This window comes from Platalea leucorodia, assembly GCF_965183815.1.
Source record: "Platalea leucorodia genome assembly, chromosome: W".
In the NCBI taxonomy this organism is placed as follows: Eukaryota; Metazoa; Chordata; class Aves; order Pelecaniformes; family Threskiornithidae; genus Platalea; species Platalea leucorodia.
In genome coordinates, this window is record NC_138859.1 from 24271552 (window position 1) to 24291547 (window position 19996).

Genomic DNA, 19996 nt, shown 5'->3' on the forward strand with positions numbered 1-19996 from the left:
CCACGTCTCGAACCTTAGCTCCTGGAAGGCAGCATACCTCTCGTGACTCCCTGTCAGGTCGGCAGATGGGTGCCTCAGTACCCTTCAACAGAGAGTCACCCACTACGAGCACTCGTCGTTTCTTTTTACGGTGTCCACTGTGTGTTGCTGGTACAGTTTTCCCTTGCAGGGGGCTTTGCAGGCCTTGCTCACGGGTGTCCTCAGCTGTTAAGGCTTCATATCTGTTTTTGATTTTGATGGTGGAGGGTGCAGGTTGATGTGGAGTCCTGCTTTTGTGAGTCACCAGGGTCCAAGGTGCCTCATTCTCAATGGTGTCTGCCACAGGAACACGGCTCTGAAGCCACCTATCTATCTCTGTCTCGGCTCCTCTAATACTGCGCAGCCTTTTAACTGTTTCCTGCAGTTTGGCCACCTGACGTAACAGATCATTGACCTTTGTGCACCTTATGCAGGTACTTACCTCTTCATCAGGGGAAGGGTTTGGGCACTTGCCACAACCTACCGCCTGTACTGATGTTTCTTTTCTTACCAGATCCATCTGGGTGGATGCGTCAGATGTCTCAGGGACTTTCTCTGTAGGAACAGTGGTTTTGGCCCTGAGGCGAGTGCCCGCTGCCTCCAATCCTGACATCACCAATGAGCTCACTTACATTGGTGACCACCAGGTCTAGTACTGCGTCCCCTCTGGTAGGGCTGTCTATTACCTGGCTTAGGAAATTGTCATCTATGCACTCCAGGAGTCTCCTAGATTGCCTACCGCCCACCGTGTTACTTTCCCAGCAGACGTCGGGGTGGTTGAAATCCCCCATCAGGACAAGAGCCTGTGAGTGCGAAGCTTCCTGTAGTTGGAGAAAAAAGGCTTCGTCAATAGGCTCCCCTTGATCAGGCGGCCTGTAGTAGACCCCAACCACAAGGTTCCCTTTGTTGCCTCGGTCTCTAATTCTTATCCATAAACTTTCAACCTGCTTGTGGCTATTCTTCAGGGACACTTCTTCACACTCTATCCATTTCTTGACGTAGAGGGCAACGCCTCTGCCCCTCCTACCTCGCCTGTCCCTTCTGAACAGCCTGTAGCCTTTGATAGCTGAACTCCAGTCATGGGATTCGTCCCACTAAGTTTCAGTGATGGCAACTAGGTCGTAGCATTCTAGCAGCACGGTGGCTTCCAGCTCCTCCTGTTTGTTGCCCATGCTGCGTGCATTGGTATAGAGGCACTTCAGCTGGGCTGTCGTCCATGTCACCTTCTTGGAGGAACACCCCTTGGTTCCCTTGAGGAATGTCTTTGATATTTCCCTGTTGGCTCCTATTACCTCAAGAGCCCCCTGCTCATCCCCATAAGACTTAGACTGTGCTGCAGTGTCTCCAGCATGCCTCAGATCAACCGGCTGAGGGCCCCTGCTAGCATTCCATCCCCCGCTAGTACCCTGTCCCTCTAACCATGGCGTGACATCCCACCCCTTGTCACAGGCAAACCTGGTATCGACCCCCTCCCCCTTCAAATCTAGTTTAAAGCCCTGTTAATGAGCCCTGCAAGCTCCTGAGCAAAGACCCTCTTCCCCCTTTGAGAAAGGTGAATCCCGTCCAGATGCCAGCAAGCCTGGTGCCATGTAGGCCATCCCATTGTTGAAAAACCCAAAATTATGATGTTGACACCAGCCACGGAGCCATGTATTAATGGACTGGATCCGTCTGTTCCTTTCAATGTTCCTGCCCGCAACTGGAAGGAGGGAGGGAAAAATAACCTGTGCTCCCAATTCCCTCACCAATCGTCCCAAGGCCCTGAAGTCTCTCTTGATAGCTTTTGGACTACGGGTTGCAGCTTCCTCTCCACCTACATGGAAGATCAATAACGGGTAGTAGTCTGAGGGCTGTACCAGGCTAGGAAGTTTCCTAGTGATGTCCTTAACCCAGGCCCCAGGGAGGCAGCAGACTTCCCTAAGAGGAGGGTTTGCCCGGCATATTGGGCCCTCTGTCCCCTTCAGAAGAGAGTCACCTACAACTATAACCCTTTTTTCCTTCCTCATGGAGGTGGTCGTGATACGAGGGGTAGGCCTTTCTGACCTTGGTGACACCTCTGGTGCAGATAGACTGTCATCCACATCATCCATGGACTGGTTTTCCACATCCAGAGCCTCATACCTGTTGTACAGAGGCACCTGGGAAGGCAAGGTAGGCAAGGGAAGGGTTCGCCTGCCACCCCGAGTGCAGACTTGCCTCCATTCATTCCTTTCCTTTAAGCTACTGCCTTCAGCCTGGTGGGGGGAGGATACAGGATCCCCTTGATCTTGGGTTTGTTCTGGTGGCTGTTCCTGTTCCTGCCTCTGTCTCAGGGAGGGCAGAGCATGGTTCCACTGGTCTATCTCTTTCTCAGCCTCCCTGATGCTCCTGAACCTTTCTACTTCCTCTCGTAGCTCTGCCACCAAGCTGAGCAGATCATCTGCCTGTTCACACCTCACACAGCTGTTCTCACCACTGCCAACCGTTACCAGTGAGAGGCTCTGGCACTCCCTGCAACCCGAGACCTGGATGGCTGCATGGTTTGTTGGGAGCGCAGTTTGGGTTGCCACATCCACTCTGCTGGTCGTAGAGGTCATGGCCTTCTGCCAGGTGGAGACCATAGCTGAGCTCCTTCTGGGAGGGTGATGACCACCAGCTGAACTTACCTTTTGAGCTGGCAGAGCTTCAGTGCCCTCCCTGCTTGCCCTGCCTGCATGAACTGCGTGAACATGAGAGGTCGACAATTTCCCCGACTGTTGCTCATCAGTGGGTAAGATTAATCGTTAACGGTGTTGTACCTTGCCTATGCAGCAAGTGAGCTTTCCCCTTTTCCCTTTCACTCATGCTTAGATTGCTTGCATTCTGCTCAGGCTTAATTATATTGATTGTCAACTTATTATAATAAAGTTCATCAGACTTGGTCCTTAGACCGTTGCCATTTTATCATTCGATATCCAAAGAACCCTTGTTGTGTATGACATTATGATTATTTGTCCTTCTACATACGCTATGAGTACAAAGTTGGATTTATATCTTGCTCTTTTACTTTACATCTTTCAAAAGCCAAGGAACAGGGAATGCATTGCTTTATCATTTCTTGGTGGGTGAGCACAGGAATTGTAGTATACTTTATAACAAAGGCTATTAGGATATACAAAACAGAAGGTGCTTTAGTTAAGCTGTTGCTACAGACAGAAAACAAACAAACAAAAAAGATGGACAGTGAGTAAGCACCCCCTGTTCGACATTCATGGATTAGGAATGGGGTGTGGGGGAACTCGTTCTGCCACCAGATCCGACTTGAGCAGCAGGAGGGGCATCTTCAGCTTGACTTTCTCACAAGGAAGGCACCGGCCCTGGCTAATCAGTGCTTTCACTACTTATGCAGGTTTCTGGTGAAACTGTAGCCAAGAGATGCTATTCTCCTAAAAATATTATGGCCTTTGGAATTGCTAAATAATTTGGCTGCCTAAAACTGGGCATCTACATTAAAACAGCTCATCTTTCAAAGTTGCTGAGGGCAACAAAGCTGGTGAAAGGGCTGCAAGGCATGTCCTATGAGGAGCGGCTAAGGACTCTGGGGTTGTCTAGTTTGGAGAAAAGGAGGCTGAGGGGTGACCTCATTGCTCTCTACAGCTTCCTGAGGAAGGGGAACTGGAGCGGGAGGTGCTGATCTCTTCTCCCTGGTATCCAGTGACAGGATGCATGGGAATGGTTCAAAGCTGTGTCAGGGGAGGTTCAGACTTGACATTAGGAAGCATTTCTTTACCGAGAGGGTGGTCAAACACTGGAGCATGCTTCCTAGAGAGGTGGTCGATGCCCCATGCCTGTTAGTGTTTAAGAGGCATTTGGACAATGCCCTTAATAATATGCTTTAGCTTTTGGTCAGCCCTGAAGTGGTCAGTCAGTTGGACTAGATGATTGTTGTAGGTCCCTTCCAACTGAACTATTCTATTCTATTCTATTCTATTCTATATTGTGTAGCTCCAAATTCAGAAAATTAGTTTTTAAAAAAGTTTTCCACTTTCTTACCTCTCCCAAAATCATTTCAAGCAGAAAACTATCAATCATCATAGCTGTTTTCAATATAAAGGAAACTGTTTTAAAGGAGAAAAAAGGGAATTTAGAAATACTTTACCAGCTTTAAAATTATATTAATATCAGAAATTAGGAGTGGATATAGTCTGTTTATGTAAAGAATACATTCATGGAAAGGGGAAACATCTGAACTTTGCTTATGGACTATTACATATCTTATGTACAGATCACAACTCTACAGAAATTACTATCAAGCTTAATTCCTTGTGCATGAGTAACAGAAGGAGCTGTGTTATATCTGAGAGATTCCTTCTACAACAGCAAACCAAACTGTCCACATTTTTTCAAATATTACAAACCTAAGGAAAGTTGTCTCCTAAATTAGTTCAGCTAAAGGTTAGGGAAAACCTTTCTGGTCATTATTATGCAACACCACTTCTGTGTTTATGCATATGCAGAATACCTGCACAGCCTAAAACCTTTCTAGATGATCAAATCTTTCCTTTAAGAAAGCCCATTTCCAGAGCTCTTAGGAACTATCCAGTCATAACAGCATTTCGGAAAGGGCCAACTCTAGAAATGTATATTTTGCTCTGAATCAATTACTCAGACAGTGATATTTTTGATTGCAGACTGAAAAGGCTCAAACTCCAATCCTACCAGGCAGTAATAGAATTCATTTCAGGCTGTTCAGTGTGTAGAAAAGAAGGCTCTGGGGAGACCTTATTGCAACCTTTAAACACTTAGCACTGTATTGCTAGCCAATCGAGGGAGGTGATTGTCCCGCTCTACTCTGCACTGGTGCGGCCTCCTCTTGAGTACTGTGTGCAGTTTTGGGCGCCACAGTACAAAAAGGATACGAAGCTACTAGAGAGTGTCCAGAGGAGAGCCACGAAGATGGTGAAGGGTTTAGAGGGGAAGCCGTACGAGGAGCGGCTGAAGTCACTTGGTCTGTTCAGCCTGGAGAAGAGGAGACTGAGGGGAGACCTCATCGCGGTCTACAGCTTCCTCACAAGGGGAAGAGGAGGGGCAGGTACTGATCTCTTCTCCCTGACAACCAATGATAGGACCGGAGGGAACATCAGGAAGATATGCCAGGGGAGGTTTAGGTTGGACATTAGGAAAAGGTTCTTCACCCAGAGGGTGGTGGAGCACTGGAAGAAGCTCCCCTGGGAAGTAGTCATGGCGCCAATCCTGACAACATTCAAGAAGCAATTGGACAACGCCCTCAGACATATGGTGTGATTTTTGGGGTTGTCCTATGCAGGGACAGGAGCTGGACTCGATGATCCTTGTGGGTCCCTTCCAATTCAGGACATTCTATGATTCTATGATATAAAGGGGGCTTATAAGAAAGACGGAGAGAGACTTTTTGCCAGGGCCTGGAGTGATAGGACAAGGGGCAATGGTTTTAACTGAAAGAGGGTAGATTTAGGTTGGGCATAAGGAAGAAATTCTTTACAATGAGAGTGGTGAGACACTGGAGAAGGTTGCCCAGAGAAGTTGTTGATGCCTGTATTGGGTTTGGCTGGGATGGAGTCAGCTTTCCCCATAGCAGCCTCATAGTGCTGCACTTTTTATTTGTAGCTATGTCCTGGTTTCAGCTGGGATAGAGTTAATTATTTTCTTCCTAGTAGCGGGTATAGTGCTGTGTTTTGGATTTAGGATGAGAATAAGGTTGATAGCACACTGATGTTTTAGTTGTTGCTAAGTAGAGTTTACACTGGTCAAGGACTTCTCAGCTTCCCATGCTCTGCCAGGTGCACAAGAAGCTGGGAGGGGGCACAGCCAGGACAGCTGACTCAGACTGGCCAAAGGGCTATTCCATACCATATGACATCATGCTCAGTATATAAGCTGGGGGAAGAAGAAGGAAGGGGGGGACATTCGGAGTGATGGCGTTTGTCTTCCCAAGTAACCGTTATGCGTGATGGAGCCCTGCTTCCCTGGGGATGGCTGAACTCCTGCCTGCTGATGGGTAGTAGTGAATGAATTCCTTGTTTTGCTTTGCTTGTGCATGCAGCTTTTGCTTTACCTATTAGACTGTCTTTATCTCAACCCATGAGTTTTCTCGCTTTTACTCTTCTGATTCTCTCCCCCATCTCATCGGGGGAGAGTGAGCGAGCAGCTGTGTGGTGCTTAGTTGCCGACTGGGGTTAAACCACGACAAGCTAGAAAGCTGTTGATAACACAGCAATGTTTTAGCTACTGCTGAGCAGTGCTCATACAGCATCAAGGCTGCCTCTCCAACCCCCGCCCCCATCCCCAAAGGCCAGTAGGCTGGGGGTGGGCAAAAGGTTGGGAGGGGATACAGCTGGGACAGCTGACCCAAATTGATCAAAGAGATATTTCATACCATATGATGTCATGCTCATCAATAAAAGCTAAGAGAAAGGATGGGCGGGGGGATTCATTATTAAGGCGTTTGTCTTCTGAAACAACCACTACGCGTACTGAGGCCCTACTTCCCAGGAAGTGGCTGGACATCGCCTGCTGAGGGGAAGCTGAGAATAAATCTTTTTGTTTTCCTTTGCTTCCATGTGTGGAATTTGCCTTTCTTTATTAAACTGCCTTTATCTCGACCTATGAGGGTTTTTTCATCTTATTTTCTTGCCCTATCGTGCTGAGGAGGGAGAGTGATATAGTGGCTTGGTGGGTACCTGGTTCCTTGCGAAGCTCACTCTTCATCAGTTCAGGTAATTCCTGCTACATTATTTCCTACAACATACAACTCACATCATGGAGTATTTTCCCCCAAGGGCTAAATCTCCTTGAGGCACACATGGGATCTCCCCATCCTTCCCCATTACCCACAAAGTACACCCAGGTCCTTGAGCAAAGACAATCCCACGAATGGGCTTGCCTTTTCCCAAGGGAGGAGCAATCCACACTGCCTTCCCCAGCCACTTCCTTATGCGCACTATGGGGACTTTACCTCCTCCCACAGTAGAGACCACAGTAGTTTCTTTGGGCAGGACCAGGATGGTTAGCAGATCCTCTGGTGTTAACCAGCCAAGTGGACTCTGCTAAATTTATATCCCAGTGCTTCCATGCCCCAGTGCCCAACGCTCTCAACATAGTCTTTAACAGTCCATTATATCTTTCAGTCATTCCAGAGGCTTGTGGGTGATAGGGGATGTGATACAATGCCATGTTTCTTGGCCCAGGAGTTTATGAGGTTATTTCGGAAATGTCTCCCATTGTCTGATTCAGTTCTTTCTGGGGTACCATGTCGCCGCAAAATTTGCCTTTCAAGGCCTAAGATGGTGTTCCGGGCAGTGGCATGGTTTACAGGGTATGTTTCTAGCCACCCGGTAGTTGCTTCCACCATGGTGAGTATGTAGCGCTTGCCTTGGTGGGTTCATGGCAGTGGTCCAATATAGTCAATTTGCCAGGCCTCGCCATATGGAAAACCCAGACACTGCCCTCTGTTCCAGGGAGATTTTATTTGTGTGGCTCGCTTGACTGAAGCACGTTTCACATTCATGGGTGACCTGTGTAATGGCCTCCATGGTCAGGTCCACCCCTTGATCACGAGCCCATCTGTATGTTGCATATCTCCCTAGATGTCCCGATGTTTCGTTGGCCCATTGAGCTACAAATAGCTCACCCTTACGCTCCCAGCGCAGGTCCACCTGAGCCACTTCAGTTTTGACAGCCTTGTCTACCTGTTGTTTCTATGTTCTTCAGTGGCGTGGCTTCTGGGCATGTGAGCATCTACATGACATACCTTTAGAGCCATGTTTTCTACCTGGGCAGCGATGTCTTGCCACAATGCAGCAGCCCAGACGGGTTTACCCCTGCGCTGCCAATTGGTCTTCTTCCACTGCTGTAGCCAACCCCATAGGGCATTAGCCACCATCCAGGAGTCAGTATAGAGACAGAGTACTGGCCACTTTTCTTGTTCAGCAATCTCTAGGGCTAGTTGGATGGCTTTCACTTCTGCAAACTGACTTGACTCACCTTCTCCTTCAGTGGCCTCAACAACTTGTTGTGTGGGACTCCACACAGCGGCTTTCCACTTCTGATGGTTTCCTACCACACGACAGGATCCATCACTAAACAAAACATTACACCTTTCATCTTCTGATAACTCATTATATGGTGGTGCCTCTTGGGCACGAGCCACCTCCTCAGGTGATACTCCAAAATCTCTGCCTTCTGGCCAGTCCATGATCTCTTCCAGGATTCCTGGGTGGCTGGGTTTCCCCAGTTGAGCTCGTTGCATGATCAACGCTACCTGCTTACTCCATGTAGCGCTGTTTGCGTGAAGTGTAGAGGGGATGTTTCCTTTGAACATACACTGTAGCACGGGCAATCGCAGTGCCAAGAGGACATATGTTTTTGTACCAACAACTTCTGAAGCAGCTTGAACCCCCTCATACACTGCTAGTATCTCTTTTTCAGTTGGGGTGTAGTGGGCTTCTGATCCTCGATACCCCCAGATCCAAAACACGAGTGATTGACCTCAGGTCTCTCCAGGTGTTTTCTGCCAGAGTCTCCAGGTGAGACCATGCTCCCCAGCTACAGTGTAGAGTACATTTTGCACAGCTGGTCCTGTCCAGACAGGCCCAAGAGCTACCACACAAGCTATCTCCTCTTTGATCTGCTCAAAGGCTTGTTGTTGCTCAGGGTCCCACTCAAAATAGTTCTTCTTTCAGGTTACTTGATAGAGACGGCTCACAAGCTGACTGTCACCTGGAATATGCATTCTCCAGAATCCCACAAGGCCTAGGAAAGCTTGCGTTTCCTTCTTGGTAGCTGGTGGAAACACAGTTGCTATCTTGTTGACCACATCCATAGGCACATGACAGAGTCCATCCTGCCATTTTATTCCCAAGAACTGAATCTCCTGTGCAGGTCCCTTGACCTTGCTTATTTTGATGGTGAAAGCAGCTTTCAGAAGAACCGGGATTATTCTTTTTCCCTTCTCAAACACTTCCTCTGCTGTGTTGCCCTACACAATGATGTTGCTGATGTATTGTAGATGTTCAGGGGCTTCACCCTTTTCCAGTGCAGTCTGGATCAGTCCATGACAAATGGTGGGGCTGTGCTTTCACCCCTGGGACAGTCGATTCCAGGTGTATTGGACACCCCTCCACGTGAAAGCAAACTGTGGCCTGCATTCTGCTGCCAAAGGAATTGAGAAAAACGCATTGGCAATGGCAGTTGTAGCATGCCACTTGGCTGCCTTTGATTCCAGTTCATATTGGACCTCTAACATGTCTGGTACAGCAGCACTCAGTGGTGGCGTGACTTCATTCGGGCCACAATAGTCTACTGTTAACCTCCACCCTCCGTCAGACTTTTGCACTGGCCATATGGAACTATTCAAAGGTGAGTGAGTCTTGCTGATGACTCCTTGGCTCTCCAATTGATGAATCAGCTCATGCATGGGAGTCAGGGAGTCTCGGTTTGTGCGATATTGCTGCTAGTGCACCGTCCTGGTAGCAATTGGCACCTGCTGTTCTTTGACTCACAGCAATCCCACAACAAAGGGATCTTCCGAGAGGTCAGGCAGGGTAGATGATAACTGTTTGATCTTCTCCGTGTTCACAGTGGTAACACCAAAAGCCCATCAGTACTTCTTTGGGTCCTTGAAGTACCCTCTCTTGAGGTAGTCTATGCCAAGGATACAAGGGGCCTCTGGGCCAGTCATAATGGGGTGCTTTTCCCACTTCTTCCCTGTTAAGCTCACCTCAGCCTCCAATACAGACATCCTTGGCATCCCCCTGTCACTCCAGAGATCCAGATGGGTTCTGTGCCCCTGTACCCTGATGGCACCAGCGTACACTGTGCACCGGTGTCTACCAAAGCCTTATGCTTCTGCGGGTTTGATGTGCCAGGCCATTGAATCCACACAGTCCAGTACACCCGGTCATCCCCTTCCTCCTCCTGTCCAAAGGCAGAGACCCTCTAGTCCTGTTCCTGGTCAGAGTATTCAATTTCTGACCCTTGCAGTTCCAGACCAGAAGTCCCCTCACCAGGATCAAGGGATGTGATCTCAGTCCTTCTTCTGTGCCTGGGAGATCGCTGATTGTCTTCTTGTGTCTCTACAGCAACTAAGCTGACAGCCTTCTTGCGTGGCTGTGGTGGGTTGACCTAGGCTGGACGACAGGTGCCCATCAAGCTGCTCTATCACTCCCCTTCCTGAACTGGACAGGGGGAGAAGAATACAACGAAAGGCTCATGGGTCAAGATAAGGACAGGGAGATGACGCAGCAATTACCGTCATGGGCAAAACAAACTCGACTGGGGGAAATTAATTTAATTTATTGCCAGTTAACAACATCTTTCTAGCTACAAATACAAAGCACAGCACTGTGAGGCTGCTATGGGGAAAGTTAACTCCATCCCAGTCAGATCCAATACGGGCTCGCTGAAGTCAATGCAGTTCATTGCTTATACCTTTACATGAAAAAAATTACATACATGATTAAATGATTCTATGTTATCTCTGACAGAACATAGCAACAACAAGGATCTCCAATTTCATCCAACGTTGTTCTCTATAAAGATCATGTGGGATTCTCAGACTTCAGGCAAAATTCACTCAACAATGGGGATTTTGTGTTCAGTTTAGGAAGTCATTTAAGCACATGCTGTCTGATCTGAATTCTCTCAGTGCCAGGAGGCACACAAGGCGCGAACATCGTTCTTCCACTTCGATTGGTCTGCAGCTGCGTGCTCTGGAGTCCCAAGGGCCACAGCGCAGTCTTCTGTTGGTTTTTTCCTCAAGACATGACCGATCCAGTTCCATCTCCTCCTCCTCACTTCATTACTGATTTTCTCCATCTCCGCCATTTCGTTTTTTTTTTTTTTGAAAGTTGATGCTCGTCATTTCTGCAACTTTTTATTTTTTTTCCGGGAGGAGGTAGTTGGCCTCCTGCCCAACCCCCATGACTTGGAGGGCCAGTGGTTTTTCTGTCAGGGTGGCCTTCCCTTAGGCTGCGTTGGTTCGCGGCACCTTCTTCAGTTTTATCCGGTGCACCCTCCAGAGAGGGATCCCCTATCCACCACCCAGGGGACGCGCCTTCTAGCCGTGCAGCCCCAGCCGAAGGAAGCACATGCTGTGGGCCAAGTTAAAACCATTAAACCTGTGCTTAATCTCACACATTTGCTTAAATCACTCTCCTGTCCTGTTTAAGCATACATATGGTATTAAGAATGGGATTAACTTCTTGGCTGAATCCAGAAGAACTGCTACTCCAGAGTCCTTCTGCACAGAGTAAGGGTATGTGATTTTAAAGTTCTACTTAAGTTATTGTAAATGTCTGCTTGCAATTTTAAATTGTGTCATGAGTTGTGCCTAGATTTCCATAGTGTGCAACTGAATTTCATGAGATGCTTACATTGCAGTTTACTGGATCTCAACCTGATATGATGAATCACTTTCCTTTAGGAAAGTGCATACAGGCACTTCTTTATTATGGAAACAACATTTAGAAAGCTCAAAGCAAGTCCTATACATTTGGACATCTTCTACACAAGTTAATTTCATGTTCACCTTTCAATGGCATCTGAGTACATAAATCCTTTTGTGCTTTTTTTTTAAACCCCAGCACATATTGCATCTCTCTGGAACAAAATATCCCTGTACGTATTGCTAAGTGTGGCTAGGGGATTATGCACTAAAATGAGCATAAAATGAACACTAAAATAATTTTTTGTTAACACAAAGATGAGGCTCAGCCTGTGAATATCTTCTGTTTCCTTGCATCTGCAGTGTGCATAGTCATACAATTAGTTTCTTTGTATGGGTGGAAGTAACAGTGGAAGAGGAAGAGATTTAATTGCACCTTGCACATAAAAAAAAAAAAAAAAAAAAAAAAGCTGATGTCTAGCTTACCCTGTCTCCTTATAGGGCCTGATCAGCCTATTCTTTCCAGTCATGAATGGAGCTGATCTGCTGCTCACACTCAGTTTTCATTAGGCAGTACTTTTGTCATTCAGTCTGTTCAAAGAACTGAATCAAGAAAAAGAGTTAACAACCTCTTTTTTTTGGGGGGGGGGGGGCAAAATGCCCAAATAAAAAGTAATTTCTGTGATCTCCACCCTGCCATCCAATCATAAACCAGCTGAGATTTCATCTCTAGTGGACAATGTTTTCTGGTAGGGCTAGTCCAGGTGCACTTATTATCAGTGAAAGAGGGATTTTGCCAGTGTAGTTTATAGTGATTCTCCAAACAGAATAAATTATACCAGAAAAAGCACTTGTTTTACTGGTATATGTTTTCACCAAGACATTTTAGTTTTCTAATCATTTCTAGTCTCTTTTACATTTAAATAGAAACATCATATATTTGATCTCAGTGCATTTTTGATACAGTAAAATTAATTATAAAAAACAGTATCTCATGCATTTAACTCCCATTATCACCAATAGAATCTATATATTATGTTCAAGCTTTACATAGGAATTTATTGGTTCCTGACCAAGACCCAAGAAATAAGGGCAGACTCAGGACGAGCAAGCTATAAATTAGGCAAGGACTGTCTTAGTGAGATGTGATGTTACTACAGCAGGATGGGGGAGAGAATCAGAAGAGCAAAAGCAAGGAAAAAAACCCCTTATCGGTCAAGATAAAGACAGTTCAATAAGTGAAGGAAAAAAAAAATTAAAAAAAACAAAAGTGATGCAAAAGCAATCACTTGCCACCAGCAGACTGATGCCCAGCCAGTCCCCAAGCAATGGCTACCTTGGAAAAAACTCCCCCCACACAGTTTTATTGCTGAGCATGATGTCATATGGTATGGAATATCCCTTTGTTCAGTTGGGGTCAGCTGTCCCAGTTGTGTCCCCTCCCAGCCTTTTGCCCACCCCTAGCCTGCTCCCTGTGGGGCAGAGTGAGAAACAGAGAATCCTTGATGCTGTGCAAACACTGTTCAGCAACAACTAAAACATTGGTGTGTTATCAGCATCATTGTTTTAGTCACAAATCCAAAACAGCATCCTATTAGCTGCCAAGAAGAAAATTAACTCCATCCTGGCCAAACCCAGTAAAAAAACTACCTTATAAAGATAAGCATCACTAACTTCTCCCTTGGGTAGCATTAGTTTTCCTTCAGTGATAACGTTTTGCACTCATTCTCAGGCAACAACTGAAAAGTATAGTGTCACAGTAATAACAGCTCACTTTTTTTACTGTCTGTCTTAGGTTTTAATATCTTCCAGTTTGCAGATGGCCAGGAGAAAGATGAGCACTAGCACTTCAGCTTACTGGAAAAGTAACACAGCAGAGCCAAGATTACCCTTTATTTATCCTGAGTCATCTTCAGACACATTGCATATTTAGTAGGTTGCTGTGCCATCTATCCTTCGGCTGGGGCTGCACGGCTAGAAGGCGCGTCCCCTGGGTGGTGGATAGGGGATCCCTCTCTGGAGGGTGCACCGGATAAAATTGAAGAAGGTGCTGCGAACCAACGCAGCCTAAGGGAAGGCCACCCTGACAGAAAAACCACTGGCCCTCCAAGTCATGGGGGTTGGGCAGGAGGCCAACTACCTCCTCCCGGAAAAAAAATAAAAAGTTGCAGAAACGACGAGCATCAGAAATGGCGGGGATGGAGAAAATCAGTAACGAAGTGAGGAGGAGGAGATGGAACTGGATCGGTCATGTCCTGAGGAAAAAATCGACAGAAGACTGCGCTGTGGCCCTTGGGTGGACTCCAGGGGGAAGAAGAAAGCGGGGTCGTCCAAAAACGACCTGGCGTCGGATGGTGGAGGTGGACAGCACGGCACGCAGCCGCAGACCGATTGAAGTGGAAGAACGATGTTCGCGCCTTGTGTGCCTCCTGGCACTGAGAGAATTCAGTTCAGTTCAGCTGTGCCATCTATAAAACTGCTGTTTAAAAGCCTTCCAATTTTTGATTATTCTTAACATGCCCTAACTATTTCCATCAATAAATAGGTTGTTTGGAACCCCTTCAACCAGATTATAATGTATTTATTTGTGATATTTTTAAGTTTAGGTAAGATGTGCATGCACAGTGGTGCTTTGTTATGATTAATAATACTCTAGCTTCATCAAAATAAATACAGCCTCATCAAGATAAAGCTGTATGGCATTAGGCAGTTAGCAGATATATAATGTATGACAGTCCCTAGTCTGAGTGAATTGGAGTCTGAAGCAAAATGTCAAACAATAGTGGGATGCTTTGGCATAGATTTTCTGTGTATATAGATCCTAGTCAGTCTGGCAATAATCACAATAATCACAATTCATCATATCTGTTCCATTACTCAACATCTGTTCTTTACAATTTTGAGTGGCAAAGACCATGCCTGTGATTATGGCATTCACATTCAGTACTCATCATGACCTTTCATGTGCAAAGAAAATTTTTTTGTTTTCTGAAGAATCATAATCAGCCTCAGGAATTTTCTTTACAAAAATGGTTTGCTTTATTTTGCTGTAAACAGAAAGACTGCAAGATTTACAGAGAACTACCAGCTTCCAGAGAGCTCTTGTTCTCTGAATACTGCTCAGCACCTTTCTCAAAATAGCTCTGTTTTCTGTTCAAGACAGACATAAACACATAGCCCAGTAAATCCAAATTCAGAGAGATTCTCACTTCCTCTGTGTTGTAGAGGTGCACAAAGTCAAATTAGGCAGGTGATGTAACCAAAAATAATATTTATTCTAATCAAAAGTGTTTGGTACTCCGACAAACATTAGTAAACCACAGGTTCAGGATGCCAATGGGAATTTAATACTACACAGCCAACTTAAGAATTCTTAAGCTTCAGAATGATGACTCAAAATGCACAATCACTCACCTAATAAGGCGAGGGCTCTCAGCCTTGAGGAGTTACCTTGGGTGGCAGCCCAACCCAAGGGGAGACTCCCCGACTGCAGACCCACTGCTCCAAGGGGGACTGACTCAATCTGCCCCCCAGTGGGACTCCCGTTTACACCCTAGTCGAATCTCACCTGTGGTCATATATGGTCGTGTCCATTCCCATTGGCCGAAGGGACAGTCCCATTGGGACTGTGTCAAAGGCCTTACAGAAGTCTAGGTAGATGACATCAATCGGTCTTCCCTTGTTGACTGTTGCAGTGACTATCATAGAAGGCCACCAAATTGGTCAGGCACGATTTGCCTCAATACAACTCAGATTTTGCCTAGGAGTTATATATGCTACCGTAACACAAATAATCACAGTACTAAAGTATACTCTCCATTCATAGCTTTCTCTGAGGCAAATAATAAACTACAAATCAGAGATTAAGGACATAAAATGAAGGTTATCTCCTCTCCTAAGGAAGAGTGAAATGATTCATAATGGTATTACAACTGGAAACAAGAAAAAAAATTAAATTGCCTGCATCTTTGATACCTGACATTTTACCATGTGTTCTTTCTCTTTTGATATAGAAATGATTTTGTTCATGGTTAGGTGTCCATGAGAATCTGGACTGTGTGACAAAACAAATCTCATTGTGATAGAGTCCTAAATCTCACATCAAAGCAGGAGAAGCTCCAGGAGCCTCCCTATTATTGTCATTAGACAGATAATAGCTAACCTACACCAAGTGCAGTGGCTAGAGGGAAGATGTATATTTTACCAGTCATCAAACCTCCCTCTTCCCTTCTAGAAAGAAAGATGGGAAGGAACCAATGAATTTGGATCAAGGAACTGAGCAGATGGGATAAGCACTTCTTGGGTCTACTGAGCTTCCTGTGTTTCTGCAGTGGCAGGTCTGTGGGCTGACTTGGGCTTAGTCTGATCCAATCTGGATCTAGGAAAGCTGAGGAAAAGATTGAGCTCTATTCTGTTATTACTCCCAAATTCCCTGATTGCTAGCTTGCCATATTTGATTCCGAAGGGAGCCAAATCTCAAGACAGGTGACTGTCACACTTGTATTTATTACATCAGAAATAACTGACTGCACCTGAGGATACTTCCTTGTCTGTATTGTGCAGAGAAATTACCTCTCTGTGGTACCTAATTTTTCCTCTGAACTTGAATGGATTGCTTCTTATAGACTTCAGTTTCCATTCTACATGACTCTGTTGAGATAAAAAGTGCCCTGTGGGCTTTCTACCTTCTCCTGGACTTTGTAAGAATTTTAAAAGTCTTATTGCTGCTGCATGGATGTGTAAAATACCTAGTGAGATGCTTCTTTCATTCTACTAAGCTATTATGGCCCAACTGAAAGTAAGAGCAGAATAAGTAGAGTTGGGTATACTAGAAATAAACTCATGATAAACCTTATTTGTCTGATAATGCTGTCAGGGAGAAATTACTGAACTTTTCCAGAATTTCTGATAAAATGGCAGAGCAACATCTAACTCTAGCATTGGACCACAGGCTCAAATCCTGACCCTGCTGAATCAGCAAATTGCCTGTGAGGTTTTGGAACCTGATTCTAGTGCCCTTCCTTTTATCACTTGTTAGAATCCCACTGCTGTCTACACTAGCAGTGTATCCGTGAAAACTGTCGTGCAATACATGAATCTGCTTTGAGAAAGACCATATTCTGTAAATAAGAGATGATTCTACAAAAGATGGTGACAGAAAAGCTAAAAATCTACATCCTTTTTACAAACTTGTGCTCCCCTTATAGGTTTGCTAATGGATTTAGTAGGTGTTAGCTAATGATAAGCAATTAATTTGGTGTGCTGGGTGCTTGCAGTCTGCTCTTTTCAGTACAATCCCTTATGTTTGTTGGTATTGCTTGGTGTGATTTTCAAAACCTACTCTTACAGCCTATGATCTCCCACAGGATGGATACAATGCAGAGCTGTAGGCCAGCTCAGTGTACTGCATGCTAAAAGAGGAAGCTTGTCAGTGTTAGCTAGAATCAAGAACTCTTTAAAGGATTTTAAGTACTGACTAGAAATGGTAGCTTAACATCACCTCTCAGTTATGTTGTGTACACTACACTGATCCCAGGTAAGTCTGATTGCTTGTCTTCTTTCTATTAATAAATCCCATATCATAATAGTAGTTAAGACATTTCTTGCAAAGTATCTGAAGGCATTTACTTTGCTTCTTGCATTGAATTATGTGGTCAGACCTTGTAGTCACCCAAAACTACTTAGAAATAGTTTTTCATGCTGTCACTCTGCCTTTCTGAGCCCAGATGATTTATAAACTTTATTTATGCAAGACTGATTTTATCAAGCAGATATTAATGTTGCATCCTTACTATCTTATTAACTATGTAAGATTTTATAGGTTTTTCAACTTTATTAGAATTTATTCAAACTACTTTTATATTCTCAAATGTATGAGTTTCTATATATGCTACAGCCCAAATAATCTGGAAAGAGTTTGCACTGCATTCTCCTTGTTTGACAGGTTAACTTGTGATTTCAGTATTCTGAGCTGCATATCTCCTTTCTATATGCAAATGAGTTATGCTCTCCTATCCTTTCAAAATTGTTATTTTGCCAAACTATGCTATTGTCGTGGTTTAACCCCAGCTGGCAACTAAGCACCACAAAGCTGCTCGCTCACTCCCCCCTGGTGGGATGGGGGAGAAAATTGGAAGAGTAAAAGCGAGAAAACTCATGGATTGAGATGAAGACAGTTTAATAGGTAAAGCAAAAGCTGTGCATGCAAGCAAAGCAAAACAAGGAATTCATTCCTACTTCCCATCTGCACATACCCTTGAACGGGCACCAATGCGGCGGATGGTGGCCAGCTGTGGATCTCGGAATTCGGAGAACAGAACCTGCGTTATATCAGCAAGTTCGCTAATGAGCAAAACAAGACATTGCATATGTTAATCAGCACAAGTTTTCTTATTCACCCCCGCGGTGATTTCCTTTGAGCTTCACCCCAGAGCGGGGTTCCACTGTGTCAGGTCCCCATTTTGACCAGCGTCAGTGTCCCGGGGCTCCCACCGTGGAAACACTACGCTTTCAATAAAGTCAAAACTTTCACTCGCTGAGTGTTGTGCCTTGTCCCTGAGGGATCCACACCTGCTTTTCGCTCGTAACACTGGTGTAACCAGAATGACAGCAAGCTGGCTATCAACAGCTTTACAAACTTCAGTACAAAATTGGCAAGGTGCTTGGCACCTCTGGCTACACACTAATGTGTCATAGAATCATAGAATCATTTAGGTTGGAAAAGACCCTTAAGATCATCAAGTCCAACTGTTAACCTGACGCTGCCAAGTCCATCACTAAACCATGTCCCTAAGTGCCATGTCTACATGTCTTTTAAATACCTCCAGGGATGGAGACTCAACCACTTCCCTGGGCAGCCTGTTCCAGTGCCTGACTACCCTTTTGGTGAAGAAGTTCTTCCTAATATCCAACCTAAACCTCCCCTGGCTCAACTTGAGACCATTTCCTCTAGTCCTATCACTTGTTACTAGGGAGAAGAGACCGACCCCCACCTCGCTACAACCTCCTTTCAGGTAGTTGTAGAGAGCAATAAGGTCTCCCCTCAGCCTCCTCTTCTCCAGGCTAAACAACCCCAGTTCCCTCAGCCTCTCCTCATAAGACTTGTTCTCCAGACCCTTCACCAACTTCGTTGCCCTTCTCTGGACACGCTCCAGCACCTCAATGTCCTTCTTGTAGTGAGGGGCCCAAAACTGAACACAGTATTCAAGGTGTGGTCTCACCAGCAAACAGTGTTTCTATGGTCCCAATTACTGACTACCAAAAATGTGTCTCAAGAAGTCGGCTCTGCTTTGTCTTGTATTGTATTTCAATTAACTAACTAGTATATACCAGGTCAATCAGATTTGGGTAGCCATTGAAAATAGTCAAGGACAAACCTTAGAACGAATGTTCCCTGACTTAGTGAAAGACAAGTTCAAAGGAGGATGGCTTAAAACTGTTCAAGGTCCCAATTATAACACAGCTACAGAAGAACTAATTTTCCAGTTGCTAGGGACTGGACAGATTATGGACACTCATACAAAAATAATACCATTATGCCGATTTGCTGTCATTCTTGAAGTCTTTAATGGGAACATGTGGGTACTTACAGTGGCAGGAAATCATTTGCATTGTAATACTGATGACACTCATGAAATTAGGAAACTTTGTACCTACTGGCTATGAAGTCGAGGATGGACCTGCCCTACCATGTCTAGAGCTCTGGAATTATGCAGCATGAAACATCTGGTACCTGCATCTGGCAACGTATCCATGGTAATGAGACATGAGTATATGGCAATGGTTTTGCAGTCCCATATCATAGCCGATGCCCACATATATAGGGATCACTTACTACAGTCTACTCAAATAGACCCTGTCAACATAATGGCTGCTATGTATACCAAGAATGATGAATTGTCAGGAGCTACCTGGCTTGATCCTGATTCTCCCAGTCCTCCTCAGGATGATGATTCAGGTGATCTGGGAGAAGGAAATAATGTGAAAGTGGTTGATCCCATAATAAAAATTGGGCAAGCATCAGATGCAACCCCTCAGACAGCTGTGAGAGGTTTTACTTCCTTGGAGTTAACTGATCTCCAAACTAAGTTTTCGGCTAAAACCAGAGAATACACCCCTAGAATGGATGGCCTGTATATGGGGGAAAAGAGCAAATCAGGTTACCCTCACCATGGATGAGGCTCAAAGTAAATGGATGAGGCTGTGTAAGTAAATTCCTTGCTTCCCAGGCTTTCTATTTGGGAACCTCTTTATAATATATAGCCTCCAAGTATATCTCCACTCTCTTAGTTTCACAGCTCAGTACTGCTTGTCAGGTGGTAAATCAAACTGCAAAATCATCATGGCCACAATTTCAGTTACACCTGCAAAACATATTCATTTTATCATGATAGTGTCTGATTTATATCACCATATGTCATGGTTTAACCCCAGCTAGCAACTAAGCACCACACAGCCGCTCGCTCACTCCCCCCTGGTGGGATGGGGGAGAGAATCAGAAGAGTAAAAGCGAGAAAACTCATGGGTTGAGATAAAGACAGTTTAATAGGTAAAGCAAAAGCTGTGCACACAAGCAAAGCAAAGCAAGGAATTCATTCA

General features: G+C 45.2%; 1 pseudogene across 1 annotated transcript in view; it reads left to right on the top strand.

The window, feature by feature from the left end:
• The window catches only part of LOC309601917 (neuroendocrine convertase 1-like), a 54103-nt pseudogene extending 34527 nt beyond the window's left edge, over positions 1-19576 (top strand). Inside the window, exon 11 of the transcript in view lies at positions 19190-19576. The product of the transcript in view is annotated as a neuroendocrine convertase 1-like (transcript). The remainder of the gene's footprint in view (positions 1-19189) is intronic.
• The last annotated feature ends 420 nt before the right edge of the window (positions 19577-19996 follow it).